Consider the following 7,847-nt stretch of genomic DNA (forward strand, 5'->3'; position numbering starts at 1 on the left):
AGCTGATACAGGGCAGGGCCTGTATCATTTATGAATCTAGATGTTTTATCACAAAACAAGTAACCTCCTACCACTATGCCTCAGCTGCCTCTCTATGCTCTAGTAAGATGCCCGGTTTACTGATATTATGCAGACTAAACATTAGATAAACAAAAGTGTTATTGAATCTATAGCATAGCAAGGCATTTATTTTCTTTTTTTTTGTAAATATTTTGTGTATTTATTTGACACACACACACACGCGCGCGCGCGCACACACACAGACATCGAGAGGAGAGAGGGAACACATGCAGGGGGAGTGGGAAAGGAAGAAGCAGGCTTCCCACTGAGCAGAGAGCCCATTGAAGCCTGGATCCCAGGACCCCTGGATCATAACCTGAGCCGAAGGCAGCTGCTTAATGACTGAGCCAACCAGTGCCCCAGCAAGGCATTTTCTAACAGGTTTTACAATCATATTTGATGAAGAATAAAAGTAATTTCCACCTCTATTTATATGTTACATGACCTCTGGTTAATCTCCCAATTCAAACCTTTTTACTTTCTTGTAAAATGGAGATAATAATAATTTCCTTCTTGACAATTTGTTATGAAAACAGCAAACAAAAGAATACAAAGAAAACATGTAATAAGGATTATCTTTAAAAGTTGTCCATTATGTGTCAATACGTATATTATTTGTAATCCTTACAACTGTTCTCCAAAGAAAGTATTATTGTTTGTCATTATTCCCATTTTAAAGATGACAATATTGAGGTGGAAGTAGAACTTAAAGCCTGCTGTGTTTGATACAAAGCAGAATGTTATATTGCCTCTCAGGCGTTAGGCAATAGTTAATTACTGGTATCATCTGTATAGTTCTATTTACTTTTCAAAATGCCTAAGGATATTTGACCCCAAGTTCAGGTGCCAGGGATAACATTTGGAATTCAAAGTTTAAATTCCACATTTAAAAGGTTTCAAAACATGTGAAACAGAGGTCAAAAGTTGGAAGTCCTTTCCGCAAGACCCCTTTCTTCCCACCCACATCTTATACTTCCCCAGCAGAAAAGACCTATTCCATCCTATTCCATTCCTTGACAACATTTGTTGCTGAAAAACACATTTGTGGGTGACAGTGTACAGAGAATCTTGGCTCATATTTGTTTTGGCTTTACCAGGTACTGAGGAGGGAAGCAAGAGCTGCCAAAGGGGAAAAATGACCATCAGTCAGAGTACATATGTCACTTATGGACCTTTAAGAATGCAATGTTCCGGGATAATCTGAGTAAGGCCAAAAGACACTCTTGAGATTACTGTTATCATTCACAGTAGCAGAGCCTCCCTGTAGAATTCAAATCTAGGAGAGGCGAACCACTGAACAACTGCCATCATATCCATGTATTTTCCCTGGATAACAGAAACGGAGGGCGGGGGATGGGTGCCTCCACCCTATCTCTGTGATGTCTCTACATCTTTGGGCTCTGACAACAGTGATCTTTGAACAGGAAAATGTGGTTCAAAGAATATTTGTATATAATATCTCAGTCAGTGTTCATAATAACTTTTGGAATTAAGCAGAGTGTGCATGATTAGCTCTGTTACACAGAAGAGGAACCTGTCTTCTGAACCTGATGTGACTTGCTCAAGGTCATTCAGCTATTCAGATAAAGAGAAATATGGGGCCATCATTCTTTGTTAGAGTTCTTTCGTCCACACCAGAATTTTCAGTGATCAGTCCTCCTCAACAAGCAATTTCCTTCCCCAGAGAAACAGATTATGTACAGCTAAGTGAAAACTTTGGTCAGGGTTGGACTAGCTCTGTCGGAAAATTGGGATAAATTCTCTAGAATCATTTCCTGGCAGCTGCTTTTGAGTGTGAGTGACAGTGAAGCCACAAGGGGGTAGAGCTGAGGATGTGTTATAGTTGGACTCATATAATCTTTTGCTACTGCCTTCCTGTACATGACTTCCCCTCAGAGAAGTGTGACCTAAATCACAAGTTTCTGAGAAAAAGTCCTTACCCCTTAGGTTCTACTTTGACCCAGGGCAGATAACTCCTTAGAATATCCTGAATCAATCTGTAAACATTAAAAAATTCTTTAATTTCTGGCTGCGTTAAAATATAAATTAATGAAAGAAAGGCAGCATCGTCATACCTTGGAAAGTGGATTTATTAGTAGAAATTCTTTTACTTTACCTAATGAATCATAAATAGCGTTTTGATATTTGTCAGTTGAAAATCTGTTACTTTATTTAAATAGATGACTCAAGCTTGTGTATACTGGAATTGTGAATTATTATGGTCAAAGCTACAGAGAAAAGCAAACAATATTTTTCAACAGACCCAAACTGATCACATCCTCATAGAAGTGCAAAGGATACAGGTTCTGTTTTTTTTCCTTCCTGAATCAGCTTAAACCTGGGACTAAAGCAGATTCAAATACAATGATCAAATATTAGCTTATCACCAATAACCCCTTTTCTCCTATCTAACATGACCATTCCTTAGTCACCTGCTTTCCAACGCTGGCCAAATTGCAATTACAGGTGCTATGGCAGTGCCCAGAAAACTTGTCTACACAGCTGTTAAAAGCAGCTCCTGTCACAGATAGCAAACCAGAACAGGGACAAGAACCCAAGAGTAATACAGTATTGCAAAAGCATTTGTACTGTATCATCAGATTGAAATGAAAGGACCTCATATAGAAATAGCTAGACTCTTATCACCAGAGTCTATGCAATGGATTATAATAGTAGTTAATATTTATTATAAACCTATTATGTGCTTGCTGTCCTTTTAAGACCAATGCATTAGCTAATTTATTTACCACCAGGAGTGCTTACTCAGTGGTCAGCCATTTTCCTAATAGCTTGATACAAATTAACTCACTTAATCCTCATAACAATTTTATGAGAAAAATACTATTATTACTCTTATTTTATAGATGAGAAAAGAGAAACTCAGAGAAATACAGCAACTTGTCCTAGATCATAGAACTACTAAGTAATAAAGAGAGTCAGATTTGAAACCCCCAAAACCTGATTCTTTAACTCATGTTATCCTGACTACTAAATGATATTACATATTATCTGCATGAGGAACATTGATAAAATGCCAGGAACTTTCAATGAGTAACTTGACTTTTTTTTCAGCCCTACTATGTTCTAGGCATACCTTCAAAAAATACACAATAGAAAAAGAACAAAGTCCATCCTTTACTTCTGCTAAGAAATCAAAAGAATTAGGACATGTTCAGCATTTTAGAGTTTTCAAAGCTCTTTTCCCCATCTAATCCTAACAAATCTCTTTGTACAGCTAAGAAGGTATTTATATCTTCATTTTACAAATGAGAACACTGAAACTCAGAGAAATTAAATCACTTGCTTAAGAGCACACATTTGAGGGTGCCTGGGTGGCTCAGTTGGTTAGGCGACTGCCTTCAGCTCAGGTCATGATCCCAGAGTCCTGGGATTGAGTCCCACACTGGGCTCCCTGCTCCATGGGGAGTCTTCTTCTCCCTCTGACCTTCTCCTCTCTCATGCTCTCTCCCATTGTCTCTCTCTCAAATAAATAAATAAAATATTTTAAAAAATAAAGCACACATTTGAAAGTTATAGAAACAAGATTCAAACATCTTCTGACTGCACAAGTTGTACTTTCTTTACTACTATATGCCATAGTTCGTGAAGTGAATATATCAACCACCTGGACTCAGATGCTGTCACAGTGGCTTTAGGTTTATAGGTTTTGTCACACAGGTGGTTAGAGGAAACATTTTAGATTTTAAAACCAGCCATCTCTATCAGTGATAATCACTAGTATAAAGGCAAGGGACCCCATCTTGGGCTGCGACAACAAAGTTCATGAATAATCCAAAATCATAATACATTGATATGCTTTCCAGCTCTGATATTGACCCTCGATAATTCTTTATTTTGCTTTGTGCTTCAGTTTCTATAGGTCTCTTAATCAAGCAAAAAAGCACATGGCCTACAGATTCTGTCATTAAAAAAATTATACATGATCAGTGATAGAAATAAAAGCAAAAGATACTTCTACAACAGTAGGATTGTGTGAATCTAAAAGCTCACTGATGAATTGTCTTTGGTTTTGATAAGTAAAGGGCTTTACTAGTTAGGGGTTATGGTTGCAAGTAATGGAACCCAGTTGAGCTCACTCCAGCAAAAAGAGAAATCGAATTATTTAACCTACATAGCTATTTATAATTTAGTTTCTAGGGATATCTCACAGAACCAGAATTCTGCTCAGCCTCAGAAACAATTAGAACAAGGTACTCAATGCTGTCAGGACTCTCTCTCTCTTTCCTTGTATTGGGTCTGCGTCTCTTGGTGTATCTCTTCCTTATTCTCTTCCACAGACCACTTTCTCCATTCTAAGTCCACATGGAAGAAAATGGTCACTAATAACATATATACAGTTCAAGTTAGAAGCCAGATTGGGCTGAAATCTCTTGAATCAAAAGCCCAGGTAAGTACTCTGATTGTACAAGCTTGGGTCACATATCCATTATTTGACCAATTAATTATTGCCAGGTAAAGATCACATTATAAGAACATAGTAGTTCTTAGTAACCATGTGAATAGGGGATTTCTTCTGGAAAAGTTGAACAGTTCTCTTCAAAGGGGTTTTCTGGGAAGATAATGAAATAAATAGGTTTGTTCTACAGAGCCAAAGAGTGTACATTTTTGCCAATTAATTCGGCCTGAGAACCTCACTAGTGAGATTTGGAGATGGGTTTCCCTGCATGTACCAACAGATCTGTGCTCTCCCCCAGTCCTAACAATGGTTCGTAAAAGACCTATGCTTTGAGGCTACTGGAAAGGATTTCCATGGATATTGGTCATCACTTCATTCTCTTCCTTTTTCCTTTTTCCTTTTCCTTCATCCTTCTTCCTTTTTAGAATTGATGAATGATTAATGTTCTAGTGAACATACTTTGAGAAGTGTTTTAGCCCCAACATTTTATGGTTCTACTATTGTTAAAACTCCTATAGTTGGACCAGTCTTCATCCACTTGGTATAATTTCAGAGAAACCTGAGTTTTATTAATATTTCCCAGAATTTTACCATTAGTGCTCTATTTCATTATTTTAAGGCAAAGCCCCCACTTCAATGTTCCTTTCCTTGGGAGTGGTCATCCATGAAGTCTTTTCAATCATTGACATATTAATATGAATGAGTTGTCTGGATCATTTTCTTAGAGCAGATTTATTTAGAGGACTGAAAAAGGAAAAAGTTAAAAAGGCTATGGGAAGGTTGCAGAAGGGGAGGTTGGTGAAGGGATGGGGTAACTTGGTGATGGACACTGGGGAGGGTATGTAATGAGCACTGTGTAAGACTGAAGAATCACAGACCTGTACCCCTAAAACAAATAATACAGTATTTGTTAATTAATTCAGTTTAAATTTTAAAATTTTAAAAAAAATTATGGGAATATGGGCTTCTTGTCTGGGAAGTGGGGAAGTTGAGTATAAGTAGGAATGACTAAAAATCCAAAGACAAAGGCTTTCTCTTTCAGTACTATAGACAGCCAGACTTCCCTGGCTGTACAAAGTGACTCGATACCTTTAGCAGGAGGGCCTTGATATTGACAATAATCTAATATCACAGCAGCCTGGCCAGGATTCTCTGATAATATGCTTTTTGCTATCTACAGTTAGCAACTCATAATTTTTAACCCCTCTTGCAAACAAATAGGAACACAACTGCTAGTAATTTCATTATTAAAGTAATTTACAGTTCACAAGAATGCTTCTATGTTCATTATCTAATTTGACTCTTGCAACTTCCTTATAAAGTATGTTTGGGTTAATGTATGTCCAAAAAGCCTTGGCCTACACATTCTATAAAAATCAAATTCTTGTTTGCTTTGTTCACTGCTCTGTCTCTGGCCCCAAGAACTGAGCCCGACACTTAAGAAAAACTCAACTGCAATTTGTTGAATAAATTTACTTCACTTGAGTCCATATCTTTATTTTTTAAGATTTTATTTATTTATTTGACAGATGGAGATCACAGAGAAGCAGGTAGAGAGAGAGGAGGAAGCAGGCTCCTTGCTGAGCAGAGAGCCCGATGTGGGGCTTGATGCGGGGCTCGATGCGGGGCTCAATGCGGGGCTCGATCTCAGGACCCTGGGATCATGACCTGAGCCGAAGGCAGAGGCTTTAACCCACTGAGCCACCCAGGCTCCCCCACTTGGGTCCATATCTTCTCTAACTCTACCTATGCCCTATAATGCCAGGGAACCAAACAAGAACTGGTATTTGAGGAACATTCCAGTCCTTACATATACAAATTTTATTTAATCCTTATGAGAATTCTGAAGAGTAGGAATTATTCTTTCTCTTTGAGACTGAGAGAGGTATAAGTTCTCACAGGTAGTAAGTGACAGAGCTGAGATTTGAAACCAGTCATCTTGGCTCCACAGCCTTCAAAACTTCCTACATATATAAGTTTAATACTAGTTCTCATTTCCCAGAGTCAGAGTGAAAAGATGATGAGTCTATACAAGTCACTGAAGACATAAAAGTGCTGGCCAAAGTAAGAAATGATAATTAACATAGCTGGGACACTCAGTCACCCTGTAGTTACTTCTTCTTAGTAAAAAATCAATATCTCCAAAACTCGTTTCCTCCAAGAATCTCACTTTAAGTGAAAAGGACTAACAGAGCCTGAAGACTCCCACCTGCTGACTCAGGTCTTCCTGAACTTTGAATAAACTCAATACAATGTGAGAAGAAAGAAAGTTTCCCATTTGTATAGTTTCTTCCTTTGTTTTTCTTGGTAAGGTTTTTTTAAAATTTATTTATTTTCAGAAAAACATTATTCATTATTTTTTTTTCACCACACCCAGTGCTCCATTCAAGCCATGCCCTCCATAATACCCACCACCTGGTACCCCAACCTCCCACCCCCCCGCCACTTCAAACCCTTCAGATTGTTTTTCAGAGTCCATAGTCTTGGTAAGGTTTATAGAATGATTTATAGAAATGGCGATCACTCAGTGATGAACTCAGAAATGATTAAATTAAATCACTTATTGTGCAGTAGACTAGTAACAAAAACAACAATAATCATTTTAATTGTTTCTGTGAGCATTTTAATTTACAGTTTGAAAGTTCTGTCACTTCCAGTAACTCATTTCAGGGTTTTGGTCTCCTACTTTTTTATCACTTTCTTTCAATCTTCAAAACCAACTGGGTTTTCACTTATAACATTTTGTAAAAAAGTTTATGTCTTATGGTTGGTAAAACAAACAAACAAACAAACAAACAACCCAATGATACCAAACCTGGTCTTGAAACACCTTGGGAAGCTTTTGCTTACATAATTTTCTCTTCTGGAAATGCTCTTCTTCCTCTCCCTTCTCTTTTTATCAAAATCTTACTTACCTTCCAAGGCACAGGTCAAATCTTCCTTTTCCTCCAAACTTGGGTCCACACCAACTCATAGGGCTCTTGTCCTTCTCAGGGGCTTTATACACTTCCGTTATTCACATAACACTTAATAGAGCATGTCTAATGTTATTTTGATGTATAGATACATCCTTCTTACCCAGCCAACAGTTGGAGCCCAATAAATGTTTCTTGATCATATTGCTAATGCTTCCAATAATATACTAAAAATTCTCCCAAATGTTTAAAAATAAGATTTATTTTATTTCTGTTAAGAAATACTGAATGCTTACTCTAGGGGAGATTTAACATGTAATAGAAAGAAACTTGAATGTAGAATGGTAAACCTGAGTTATAGCTCTAGATTAGTCATTTTTCAGCTGTGTGAATTTGAATAAGTCCCTTTTACATCACAAATCTTTCAGTTTTCTCATCTGTAAAAAGAGGCAAGG

Source organism: Neovison vison, chromosome X (genome assembly GCF_020171115.1).
Source record: "Neovison vison isolate M4711 chromosome X, ASM_NN_V1, whole genome shotgun sequence".
NCBI classification, from domain to species: Eukaryota; Metazoa; Chordata; class Mammalia; order Carnivora; family Mustelidae; genus Neogale; species Neogale vison.